Below are 14,153 nucleotides of genomic sequence, written 5' to 3' on the forward strand. Positions count from 1 at the left end.
TCCCAAATCCAATACCACATTTACAAAGTATTTTCTTCACAGCAATCACAAATATTCTTATCCCCAAATGAGGAAAGTGAGGCTCTGAAAGGATTTTTTGGTTTGCTTTGTTTTGCCCGGTGTCACCCAATTTGTTAGTAACAATAGCAGGGCTTGGACCCAAAGCCAGGCCTCTTGACTCCAAGCCCAACATTTCTTCCCTGTCTACCATGTGCACATACGCTGCCTCACCTCAGCTCCTGTAAACCTTCTATCTCCACACCCTCCTGGCCAGTGTCTCCTACATTTTTTTTAAATAGGGTCAATTCAGACTGAAGAGAACACAGACTGGTCCACCTCCCAGTGGTTTACCTGATAGGGAATTATTGCCAGGGCTAGCCCTGAGTCTGCCATCACTAACTCCAGTCTTTCCTCCAGGCTGACAATAGCTAAGGATTTCGACAGATGCTTAGGATGACAGTTGGATACGGAGTCTCCTCCTATAGTCTTGGCTGTTCCAGGGAGTCAGCTTCCCTGGGCAACTTGCTGGTCGGAGGAGAGGTGTGAATACCTGTGGTCTCTTCCCTAGTCTTCAGGATAAAAGACTTGGAAAGTACAACCCCCAGGTAGGCTGATAAATCAAGAGAAAAGGGAGCAGCATCGAGATTTGCAGCTTGACTAAATGCCAGCCAAGGGTGGGGGAAGAGATGGATTGTGGGCGATAACCAGGAGTAAGCAACCCCAAGGGAAACAACCCACTGACTGGGGTGTCTGGAGGTTAAAGCAAGAGTGTCAAACTGGAAGGAGAAAGGAACAAGAGCAAGGAAGAGAAGAGAGAAAGTGAAAGTCCTCGAAGATGTTTTTTTCTGCAATCTGCAATCATTATTCATGGGGCTCTCCCCTCAAGCAAGGGAGACTTAAATAAGAACTGGGATCTTGTTGTAGAAACCTATTCAGTGAGAGAGGCCACAGCTTTCCAGAAAGGACAACTCTGGATCTTGGGAAACCAAAGGACTACCACGACCCAGACCTGCAGCTTTTTCTTTTCCTTTCTCCTGGTGTTCTACCTCTTTCCACCTCCAAATTAATAATTCTGGCCCTACTGATCAACACAGCCCAGATCTGCATTCTGCTCAGGCTACCATGTGGCCTCCAGAGTCTGATCTAGAAAGAGAAGACAGATGACTAGAAGCAGTCTAACTTGGTGTCCCCATCCTAATTCTCCATTCGTGATGCTGCCTTGGGTCAATCATTTAACATCCTCTAACATCAGCTTCTCCTTTCTCCTCTCCCCGCACCTCACAATGGCTCCAAAAGTGAAGTGCTTATCCTCACTGGGGCATGTGAATCATAGAACTGTTGGGTAAGACAGGGTCGTAAGCCATTTTGTCCACCCCTCATTCTCTAGGGACACACTTGTTACTTTGGGAGAGTGATGGGAGGAGGGGAGGCTGCTACATAGTCTACACCAGGCAGTCATGATTATCGACACCAGTACTCATGACTCATTAATGAAGCCTGAGGAGGAAACCCTGGCCCCCAAAATTAAGAGGTATCCTTGATTCCCACCAAAGAGCAGAGAAATTAAAGAGTAGCTGCTTCCCTTCATATGGGTTTGATTAAAGCTGTGTTGCAAATAGGACAAAGGGGAGAAAAAAGCCCTCTTTGACCTTTGCCAAACACAAACAAACAAAAACTACAACATACTTTCTATCAATGACACAAAAGAACAGATGTGTGCAAAGTAACTGAAGTCTGACTTCCTGTTAATCCAAGAAATTCAGGCCCCAGAGCAGAGCTGTGGGCTCAATGGGAGGCCAGAGGAGGGGGAGGGGCAGGGAGGGAGTGCAAGTCTCCCAACAGGAAGATGCAACTACCGACACACTCCACGCTGCTTGGCTGATTTTGCTGCCGAAGTTCAATCCGCCTTTGAAGCCTGGGAGATCAGTACTGTTCTAAGAAAAAAAATGCCAAGGACAGACAGAATGCATTGAAGCATTTCATTTTTGTACTGTACATTTGCCAGAAACGGACGCAACGCTAGCTAATACAAGTTAGTGTGTGTTTCAAAAATAATGTTTATCATGGAATTAACCCAACATCAACTCCTCTGGGACTATCCAGGGTCTTATTACATGTTCAGGACATGCTACGTTCAGGATATGCTCGTGAGGAGAGACTTGTAACAAAATCCACAAGTCAGACACAAAAGCCATCTTTGTCACTGGCATACACCTGCACTGCCAGGGACAGATGCCCAAGTGCCCAGATCCCCTCACTACCACCTTCCAGCCCCTCCCTGGTAAGATCTAATGGAAGAGAGCAGCTCTCTTAAGTATCCAAGCACTGAATACCCAAAATATATTTTTAAATCCTTTTGGCTTCTCCTATATTGCCAAAATGACCAAAGGAAACACTGAACAGTTTCACCAAGCCAAATGGAGGGAAATATTTGGAGGAGGAGAGGAAATGAGAGCAGGCTTTTGGGAGCAAGAGAAAAAATGCCTAGGAACAAAGGGAGAGGATTTTAGAGTTGAAAGGAACCTTAAAAGACATATAACTTAAACCCTTCATTTTGCTGAGGCCCAGAAAGGGGCAGTGACGTGCACAGTCAAGCAACACAGGTAGTTAAGTGGCAGACTTGGGATTCCAACTCGGGACTTTTGACTCCAAATTAAGTGCTCTTGCAACAAAGTCCAGAAGGTTTCCTGGGGCATGTGAATCTTTTGGATATTCACAAGACTTCATACCAATAAATCATAAAAGTATTAACATGGGGCATATCCAGAGGTGTGTTTAAACCCACTAAGCCTCTCCAGGGAAATAAAAATCAATTGCAATCCTTACCAGCTGAGTAAAGGGTTATAACAACCAACTATGTTCCAATTTATATTATATTTATCTGTGTGCATGCCTTAAACTCCCCCACTAGACTGTAATCCCTTCAAGATCAGGTACTTTATCTGTACTATCTCCTCTAGCCACCAGCACAGTGTATTCCATGTAGTAGGCACGTCACAAAAGTTAGCTGAAAAAAAATGAATCAATAGTCAGCTGGATCTGTGAACCCATTCATCAGAGGGTTAGTTATGGTGATAGTCTTAGAAACTGGGCATTTTTATACCAGACTGGTGAATGAGGGTGGGGCCAATTTAAAAACCAGAAACGCAAGGGCTATGGACAATGATGTTACCATTGTCCTGGCACACAACAGAGTCAGCTTTTCAAAAGATATAGATCCATCCAGGCTGAGGGGGTCTTTCCAATCAATGGGCAGATTCACACTTTCCCCTTCCCTTAGTTTAATGCTGACAAGTACTGACCCAATCAGCACATCCTGACCAGGTCAGGAACTGGCCATTTAAAAAAAAAAAAATCTAAGTTGTGCTCACTCTACACCAGAGGTTGGTTCCTTTGCTGGTAATCCCTTTGCAAGTAGAGTTCTTAGGAGAAAAAAGATTAATAATAATAAAACATATAAATCCACGTGCTGTTGAGTTAAATTGACACCAGGAAAGTTATTGCCTCCCAATACAGTGGCTGAGCAGGTCAGGAAAGAAAAACTGAATGAGTCACCCGCTGTAGATTCCTACAGCCTAATAAAAGTAATCTACCATGGGACAGAACCCCCAGTTGGACAACACCAGTCATTTGTCATCCGTATCTTCCACTGGTGAAATGGGGTGGGAGAGGGGAATGGACTCCTGAGTAGGCAGGAAAGAGGCAAACTGAAAGGAATCTGAAAATAGTATGGGTGCTTCCAAACAAAATTAAGATCTTAGTCACTTCAAACCACTTCCCACTTTCCTCCCTCAAGGACCATGGCACATTTAACAAGCACCTACTGGGTGACTCTGATCATTTCGTGACCTATCCAGGGACGCCTCTTAGCAATACAAATTAGAAGCTGGGGAAAAACCTCACTTAGAGTTGATTTGCAACATGACCGCAAAAGCAATGAACACATGAAATTCAAGCCTTGGCTACTTGTGGTCATTAAGATTATGCTGTGTTTTCTCATAAACTCAATGCTATTTTGCCAGAATGCCACTCAGCTTTACTTTGCTTCCCATCTGTTTCTGTGAACCAACCAAGCTGTGTCTGTTGCTACAGTCTTTTCCAAAGGTGACTCTGGTAGGCAACACAAAGTCGCTCACCTGTGTATGGAACATAGCTGGTGAAAACCACCAGTTATTCTAGAGTACCTTGCTCTATTATACTATGAGTTTGGACTCTTACAATAGCCTCCTAATTGGTTTCTTTGCCTCCAATCTCTCCTCTCTCTAATCTATCCCTCACACAACTTCCAAAACAATTTGCTAAAGCACAGGTCTGACCATGTCACTACCCTGCTCAAAAAACTCCAATGGCTCCCTCTTACATCTAGCATCAAACAAAACGTCCTCTGTTTTGCATTTAAAGTCCTTCACAACTTGGCTACTTCCTACCTTTCCAGACTTATTATATATTCCTTCCATTCAGGTACTCTATACACACAAACTGGCCTACTGGCTGTTCCTCACATACAAAATTCTATTTTCCTGTCTTCATGCCTTTGCATAGGCATCCCTGTTAACCTCCACCTCTTAAAATCCCTAGGTTCTTTCCAAGCACAGATCAAAAGCCACCTTCTATTTGAGGCCTCTCCTGATCTCCTCTGATTCCCATCTACCAGCTGTTGGTGTCTCCCTGCCTCACCCATCCACCTAAATATCTTCTATATATTGTGTTCATATTCTATGTCTAAATGTTATTTCTCCCTTGCAGTATATAAGCTCAGAGACTGTTTCATTTTTGTCTTTGCATCCCTGGGATAGTTGCCTGGCACATAGTAGGTGCTTAATAAATGCTTGATTATACTACTGAGCAGATTCCCATCCCACAATTACTTAGAAAGCCCACACACACTGTAGGTGTGATTCCAACACTCTCATAATAGCATCCTAATATGCAGAACATTCTCCTAAACTGTAAGGGGGAGATGATGGTAACCAGCCACATTCCTTTAGTACTTTAAGGTTTATAACGTGCTTTCCTCACAGGATCATAAACTGAAAGATGGAAAGGTTTTCTAATTTAATTTATTTTACAGGTAAAGAATGAGGCCTAAAGAAATAGTCATTGGTCCAAAGTGACAGAGATAGTTTTGAACTCATAGCTTTGACTCCAAATCCAACATTCCTCTTGGACCACTGCTCCTCCCTTGGGGCAGAAATATAATACAAGCACTATTTATTTCTATTTTACAGATGAGGAAACTGAGGATCCAAGAGGTTAAGCAATTTGCCTAGAGTCACACAGCTTCACAGAGCTGGGATTCTAGACTACATCCCCTGAATTCAAATTCAACACTTGTCAATGAATGGGGAAAGTTAGGAAAACTGTTCCAGATTGTATATCATCCTCAACCAGAAATAAGAGCCAGAAACACAAATTGCATAGATGTGGGATGCTTCCAAACTTCCTGGTATAGACTCAGAATTCCAAACTTCAGGGCCAGTTTCTCAGTTGGCATGACTTTGGGGAAAAACACTAGACTTAAAGTACATACAACTAGGCTCTGAGATTCCTAGACATGCTACTTATTACCTATGTGACAACAGACAAGTTTCTCAACAACTTGAGGACTCCATTTTCTCAAGAATAAATGTCTGAAATGAGGGATTTGGACTAGATGACATCTAAAGTCTTTCTAGCTCTAAATCCTGTGATTCAAGATCCTTTCCCAGTGAAGGATCTTCTCTTTGCTTCTCTTTCAAATAAGGAGGGAAACAAAGGGGGCTCCATAACAGCAGAATTCTTTTGGCTGACTCTGGAGGCAGGAGGAGCCCCTCTACTGTATCCAGTCACAACTATAGGAAGCTCCGTCTCCTAGAGACGCTCTCCTCTAAGAGTGGCTGTGTGGCACTGGGGGAGGGGCAGGAAGCCAGGCTAAGAGCTAGTATCTAAAGAAATCTGATGGGGGGGCGGGGCGGGGGAGAGTGCCTGTCCCTAGAGCTGCCAGGGCCCCCACCCTACAACCACTAGTAACAAAGCAACAAAAAAGGAATCCCCCAAATCAAGAGCTTATCCTCCAGTCACAAAACACCCTCAGTCACCTTTTCCCTTTACCCTCAAAGGAATCAGCCTCTTTTTGGTATCTCTGCTCTTTCCTTTCAGGCTTCACTATTTAGAGCAAGCCTAGGTGTGGAAAAAGAGGTTTTGAACTGGTTGCTCGGCATTTCCCATTCATTATAGTCAACACAGCAGTTTTAAGCCCATTAGGGCTGGAAACCATTTTCTAGGATGGGAGTCTAAAGGTTTTTTTTATATATATAATGTAGTACCAATTAATTTTCCTACTTAAACCTCTCATAGTAAAGAAGCGTTTAAAAATCTGTTGCCCAAGCTGTCAGCTGTATGGCATTCACCACACAACACACCCCAGCAACCACTTTATTCCAAAAGCTATTTATTGCAGAGACAAAAATCTTATTGAAATAAAATAGGACAAGCCTCCCATTCACTCATGAGGCTTTGTGTTCTGAATGTTTGTACAACAGCAGAGTAGTCTTACTCAGCAGATACTGCCCTTTCTAGTTCTGTTTGTAAAACTATCTAAATTGACCCCAAAAGCAGGTTTTAAAGTCTCTTCCCATTCAGAGCAATTCAGATATCCCTGGGACTTTACCACTTCCCTTAAACATGGTATATTTAAAAATTTGTATAAATAAATTAATCCTAATTTTAAAATGTGTGACTATATAACCTTAATGATCACTAACAAAAACAAATATGCAAAAAAAGGGAAAAAAATAGAACCTTATAGAAAATTCATACACTTTAACAGAACAGAAGCAAACAAATTAGTAGAAAACAAACAAGTGAGGAGCACATCTGCTCTGTACTCCTTTCCAAATCTGCCTCAGGTTCCTCTTCCTCAGATTTTGTTTTCCCTTTTAAAAAGTATAGAAGTAGTCAATGAAACACCGAATATGAATTTAGGCAAAAGAGGCCACATGAACAGGCCATGCATATCTGGGACAGGACAATCTGAAGATAGCTGAGAAAAAACTTTGAAACAAGCCACAAAGTATGAAGGAAAATCCACAAATTAGCTAACTTGTAACAGGATCTTGAGAAACTTGCAAGTTGTGAAGGTGGGTTCCAGGAACCAAATCATTGAGATAAGTATATATTGAGAAGTTAAAAAGTTCATTGATCCACAAACTACATAAAGAAGATGCCCCTACACTGTAAACTTGAGCAAACTCTGACAACCTAAAATGGTCTCCTTCCTGTTGGACGAATGTTGATTTTATCAGCTGAGCTCTGGAGTCTGGAGATGGAAGAGTTTCTGAAACCACAGGACAAGTTTCTTCCCTTAGGTGGAACTTCATCAGAGAATCTGACACAGGGTAGTGTGCAGTGGTAGTAAGAGCACTGTGCTGGGTATTAGGACACCCGGGCTCCATTTCTGGCACTATATCCAAATGAGTGACCCCAGGCCTCTGTTTCCTCATCTGTCAAATGAGAGTCAACTGACATACAGCCCCTTTCAACTATATGTTCTACTGTTTTTTATTATGTTCTACATTTTACAACCCTCCTAGTTTAAACTACACTATTAAACATATATGCTAAGATCCTTTCTCACTTTAACATTCTATGATTCAAGGAGCAATTTTTCTTGACCACTCAATAACTCTTTGGGAGTATGACAGGTACCCTGCACAAGGGAATGGGGATGGAGGAAATGGATTTCATTAAAGTGTCTTTCAACCTGCAAACCTGGGTATTTAACCACATGACAGACTCAAACATCATAAATGAAGTGTAACTCTTCTAAAAGCAGAAAAACAGTTGAAAGATGACTGACTTGGGGAAAATGAGAAATGGAAACTTAAGGGCTTGTGCATTTTTACCAGCATCAAAAAACATTGAGGCAAAAGCCCACCCTTTAGCTCATTTGGTTGCAAGGGGACGCACTGAAAATCAGAGCTTCATTTTTAGAGACAGATTCTGCCATTTGTAGAATTAGTGCCATACCACATCCTACTAAATAGCTCTACAACCCTTCATGCAATAAATTCTCCCAGGGAGCAAAGCAACATGGGATTAAAGGGTTCCCTCTCTTGCTATAGCTTATGGACAGATTCTTCCTACTACCGAGGATCAACACCAAACTCACGTGTAGCACTTCAGAGTTTACAAAAGGACTTTTAAATATATTACCTCACTCATGTCTACCACTCTCCACTCAGGAAGTAGAGCTGATATTATCATGCTTTTTTTTTCAGATAAGGACACTGAGGCTCAGCGAGAAGGAGTGATTCACTCAGCCAAGGTCAACACAGCTTATAAGTGGAAGAACCAGAACTTGGGGCCAGGTCTTTTGACTCCAAGGCCAGGGCTCTGCCCAATGTGATACCCTACTGTATGATACCACCACCGTTACAGGTCTACGTAGCTCTTTGTACTGTTCTAAGTTGTTCGTATAATCAGGGGTTAAGATTGCTACTTCCCATTTGAAAGGTGGGGAAACTAGGACCCAGGCATGCACTAAAGGACACTGAATTGAAATTATCTACAAGGGGGCAATGAGTTCAACAGCTATTTAATAATTTCTGAAAGCCCATGGTGTGCTAGGTGCAACCCAGCGCATACATAGAATACGTTCCTGTCTGCTAAGGAGCTGCCATTCTAAGTCACGTGAAACTGGATCCAAAGAAGGCAAATCCTTGTTCCTGGGAGAGTCTTGGTGCCTGGCCCCTGTGACTGACGGACTGAGACAACTGTTTCCTGAATGAAATAAACCAGTGCATTCCAATGGAATGCAGGCAATCATCATGCAATGAGATGCATCTGGGAGTAAAAGCCACTGGCCCAAGGCAGGCCCCAAGCACAAGCCCCCCCCTCCCCTCCTGCTCATTTCCCTCCCTTGGGGAACTTCTCTGCCAGAGCTCAGGCCTCTAAAATCTTGGCTCTTCCCAGTTCCCCTTCCTTGCAGCTTCAGCATACACAAAGTTAGCTAAGTGGAGTGAAGAGACTAACTTACCACAACACAAAGAGATCTTGGGGCATATAAAGTCTGGACAAAGGGAATTAGAAATCCAGTTAAAAATTTTTTGCCAAAGAAATCTCCTTTCTTTATTCCAACTTGGGGTAGGTTAACACATAAATTGGGCCCTTACAGTAAATCTCGAGGTCTGCTCCCAAATTCCCCTTTACTTTTAAGCCCAGTCTCAGTAAAGAGCTTCTCATAGCTCTTCAGTTCATGCAACAGTAACGCCATCATGGCAGATGCTTCTATAACACTTCATGTTATATATATTATTATTATATATATATATGTTATATGCAAGATAATTTGGGTACATTATTTCATTTGCTCCTCACAATAACCCTTCAGAGGTAAGCGGTGGAGAGATTATTATCCTCATTCTACAAATGAGGAAACTGAGGTTCAGAGAGTGTAAAATGCCTTAGTGGGCCATCCACGGTCATTCAACCGAAACAAGATTTGAACCCAAGTGTATCGAGATGAAAAATTCAGTCATCTTTACACTATACCACACTACTGCTACAAGAACTAAGATTTTTTTTTTCTTTTGGTTGAGCTCCAAGTTTATGATTGAGCTCCAGGTTAAAATCACCCTCCTTGCTGTTTTTGTCACACCATCCCACCCCCATCCTCCATACTCATTCAGGAATTTCTTTGAATTGTGCACAGAATTTCACTGAACCAGACTCCCAGTATCCTGGGCACCCAGATCCTGAGATGATGCTAATTTTAGCCCTTAATGGCCAAATGTTAACACTTACTCACTGACTCTTGCTTTGAAGTTTCCTCATGTTTTCTCAATCCGATTTTTCTAAAAGTTTCATGTTTCTTCAGAAACCCTTCACCTTCTATTCCTTGTTTTTTTCAAAACATTAGCATCACAGGAGTTTTGTCACAGCATTACATGTCCAGATCTACATAATGGTCACACTTCTGGTTTTTCTTTATTCCTCTCAACTCATTTCCTCTTCCTTTTAGAGAGACCCAGATTATTAGATTTTATTTACTTCCATTTCTATTTCTTCCCTTTGCAGGAAGGGAGAGATGGGGGGAAGGACAGGCTTCTACTGACCAACAATCTACACAAAGATAAAACAAGGTTAGAGGTATGCTAACCATGGGTGTTCTTCTTTAAGGATTTTACTTTTTTTTCTAAATGGAGAGAAGGGTTTTAAACTAAGCACTTCCATTTTTTTTTTCAAGTATGCACCATCCACCAGGTTCCTGAATAAAGAAATTTCATAGTTGGAAGGCATCTTAGAACACAGAATGATAGAACTAAATGTGATTTTAGAAAATAAAGGAAATTAGAGCACAGAGATTATTAAAGTGATCATGCACAAAAAAATTAATTGGCAAACAAGTCACCTGCATGCAGTCTTCTCCACCTCAGCCACAATCATCTACTTTATAAGAGGAAAAGACCTAGCTATCTTCTGTTAAAGACTTTCACAGGAGCAGCAAGCCTCACTCTGAACAATTACTTTGGTTTAAAAAAAACAAACAAGTATTTCTAAAAGTCTGCCAAACTCCATTCCAGGACAGTGGCAAAAGTGACTGTCAAAGAGATCTAACTCAAATAATTTATTTAGGGGTCTGAAAATAAAAATCTTCAAGTAGAATTATATAAAGAGGACCTGGAGAATGCCTAACATGTCTCCTTACTGATGAATGCAGTAATAATTTGGGAGAAAATTGTGGCTTATGGACTGATTACAAACCAAAAGCTCCCTGTGCCATAATTTACTTCAGACTCACAGAATCCAAGGTTCCTTGGTGATGATTGGTCTAACCCTTTTTCTGCAGACAGTGACAGAATGTAAGACCCTTGAGAATGGGGAGTGTTTCATCTTTTTGTCTTCATATCCTCAACACTTAGCACAGTACCTGGCAACTAGGAGATGCTTAACAAATGCTCAATGACTGATTGATTGATTACAGACAACGAACACAGGACCCATAGTGGGTAAGAGACTTGCTTTATAAAAATCTCATCGGCATTATGTTTCATTCAAGGGTATTTAACAATGGACATAATGAAGGAATCTTATCCTATAGCCCTCCCACTGCTCAGATACTAAGGAAGGCTCCCCTCTAAGTACCTTGATGAGGCCTCATTCCCCTATGTAGTAGTGTGCATGCTAGAAGTAGTGGGTAAAGAGCACTGGGTTTGGAGTCAAAGGAAGGACTTGAGTTTGAATTCCTGCTCTATTTACTACCTGTGTGACCTTGGGCAAGTCACTTAAGTTCTCTAGGCCTCAGTTTCCTCATCTGTAAAATGAGTCAGTTGGATTAGATGACCTCTAAGGTCCGTTCCAGCTCTAGAGCCTATGAAAATGTACGTTATCATCAGATCCAATAATGCAAGAAAGAGTGGAAAAAGCAACTTGCAAAAAGTGGTAAAAGTGACTTTCAAAGCACTAACTAATCCAGCTTATTGTGGAGTTGGAAAATCAGTTCCAAGCTCAAAGACACAAAAAAATTCCCTAATGGAATTATATACAGACAACCCATTCTATTTAGAATGAAATTGTCAACTCAAAAGCAACAGAGACCTAGCATGAGCCACACACATATTCACAACCACTATGATTGTGAAATGGGAACATTCCCCTGCTTGGGATGGGTAGTAAGTGGCAAAGCACCTCGAATCTAGAGCTTCCCCCAAAGAGACAACCTGTGCTTGGATCTCTCCTCCAGAATGCCACCCGACTTTGTTTTTTATCTCTTAGTTTCTCTGAAACAACCTCCCACCCCAAATGACAAGTTTTAATTCATGTCCTCCTTAAGACTCTGGTAACAACCAAAAAAGGATAAAACAACAACACTAGGCAACAGCAGAATATGTTGCATTTTAATCCAAGCCAGCCCCAGGAAATAGCCCCACACATTTCAGTCTGGAAAAACATATTTGCATTTTTTTAAAATGGCCATGGAAAGAGTCCAAATCCCAGCAGAAACACACAGAATAGAAACATTTGTGTATGTCAAGTACAGCTGAAGACAACAGCTCCAGCAAATATTTCCCTAACTCCTAATGGGATGACTGCATGAAATTTACATTACAGCTACTCTTTAAAGTAATAACTTGGGAGTGCTCATCAAATTGCAAAAAGTTTAGAAGCAGACGATTTGGATGGTTCAATTTCTCTCTCAATTGAGGCCCTTAAGAGATTCCACCATAGTTCCTCCCAACTAAACCACAGACTCTTTCTATTGGGAAACTTAAATGTGTCCATTTCCCATATAGTTACAGTGTCTCCTTTGCCTCCCTCCACCTGAAAAGCTGAGATTCCTAGACAGAAACTGGGTTTTGATGCAACAGATAATTTAGAACCATGAAACTAAACAACAAAATAGTCATAATGGTTGAGAAGTCAGGGCTTTGTGCCACTTTCTTAGAAGATTTCAAGATTTCTAGAGGGCTGTATGCCTTGCTAACTATGGAATATTGCTGCCACCTGATTACACAAGAGATGCACCTACCAGGCTAAATATCTTCCATGGTTTATTTAAATTTTGTATTATTAGTCCAAAAATTATAATGTTTCCACTTCCATGACTTTTCACTCTGGACTATGGGCTCCTGGCAGTAGCTGTGTTTTAGGACACCCCCAGCATTCTAAGCACAGGGCTGAATGTCCAGTAGGAACTCAAATTCATTTTCTTTGTAGATTTGTTCTTAGTTTTCTTTAATTTAATTTTAAAATAACTGTAAATTTTCTTTAATTTATTCAATTCTTGATGAGTTTACAAAGTAGTAAAGCTCTGATGTATTTTTGTGCTTTCTTAAAGAGTTACAATTTGCGGTTAGCTATGCCTCTAACATTTACAGATTATACTTAACAGTTTCTAAATACCCTACAAATGTTTCACCCCAGATTAGCATTAAAAGACAACATTAAAACCCCAAATAAACTCTGCTATGAAAAAAGTCCCTCCTCCCCCCATCATTCAATTTCATTCCAAGTTTTATGTTTTACCCAGTACTCAGGGAATCTGCCACTTACTGGATCTTCAACACACTTCATCAACTTCTGTCCACCAATATTTTCAGTGGCCTTCAAGGGGGCAAAAGGCATTCTCTGAGGTGCACTTTTTTCCTGGGTCTGACCCCATGTTATAGTTGAGCACTAAAAACAAAGTAAAGCAGAAAACCAAATCTAGAGGGCTGGTTGCTAAAAAAAAAAAAAAAAAAAAAAAAAAATGTTGGTTTTTCAATGATACAACAGACTAGAGACTAGTACCACAAGCTGAAGCAATAGACAACATGATTTCCACCCACTTACTCTTTTCCCCACCAAAGAACCTTTGCCTCTCAGGGTTATAACTTCGAGGGGCTGGCAGAATTAACAACAGGAACAAAAAATTTAAGAGTTTATACCATGTAAGTGAGGTTTTCCCACTCTCTCCACCCCATCCCATCCTTTATTCTTTCTGAAAGGAGACAACAGGAATATACATTCTACCCTGGTATGTCCTGGCATCCAGGGATGGATTTTAGAAAAATCAAATGGAAAGAGATGTTTAGGTCACTGTGTTTATTCTAGAGCTACTGTGGGTACAAGGGAGAAGCAAGATCACATTGTAGAATAGGGCATCAAACCAAATCAATTCTTCTTAGTAAAACTTGACCCAAATGCAAGAAACACAGGAATGTTGCTAGGATTCCCGTTTTATCTTTCTGTACTCAATGCTGCCTTGGCTGTGGAGGGGAGGCAGTCAAGAAACAATACAAGTGATCTTTAGGCCTGTCATATCAAGCCTCCCAAAGATAGGGTAGAGAAAAGCATCCATGAAAATAACCCACATATTTCTAGAGCACTCACCCTCTTAAGGTCCAGAAAATAAGTTTATCATTCATCCCACTCATTTTCAAGCAATCAACAAGTATTTATTAAATGCCTACCAGGCACTGTGCTAGGTTCTGGTGGGGCTGTAAGGACAAAGATTAAAACAATTCCTACTCACAAAGAGCTCACAATCTACTTTGGGGAACAAGCAAATATGTTAGTATATACAACATAAATATAAAGTGAACACAAATAAATACAAAGTAGTTAAATATAAGGTGATTTGGGCGGGAGATTACTAGTGGTAGTTTTAAAACTAAGTATTTTTTTTAAAGAAT

At 41.1% G+C, this 14,153-nt stretch overlaps 1 protein-coding gene across 10 annotated transcripts in view; it reads right to left on the reverse strand.

Annotated features, from left to right (window-relative positions):
- The window catches only part of BRD3 (bromodomain containing 3), an 89,208-nt gene that overhangs the window by 31,502 nt on the left and 43,553 nt on the right, over positions 1–14,153 (reverse strand). For 4 of the 10 annotated variants that reach the window (XM_072632896.1, XM_072632895.1, XM_072632892.1 and 1 more), the window contains exon 2: positions 13,033–13,200. The exons of 1 other annotated variant lie outside the window; for it this stretch is intronic. The gene's annotated coding sequence lies outside the window, so the exon portion shown is untranslated. Of the gene's footprint in view, positions 1–13,005; positions 13,201–14,153 lie in introns of all 10 variants that reach the window. 5 more of the 10 variants (XM_072632897.1, XM_072632893.1, XM_072632898.1 and 2 more) reach the window with 2 other exon arrangements.

Source organism: Notamacropus eugenii, chromosome 1 (assembly GCF_028372415.1).
Source record: "Notamacropus eugenii isolate mMacEug1 chromosome 1, mMacEug1.pri_v2, whole genome shotgun sequence".
NCBI classification, from domain to species: Eukaryota; Metazoa; Chordata; class Mammalia; order Diprotodontia; family Macropodidae; genus Notamacropus; species Notamacropus eugenii.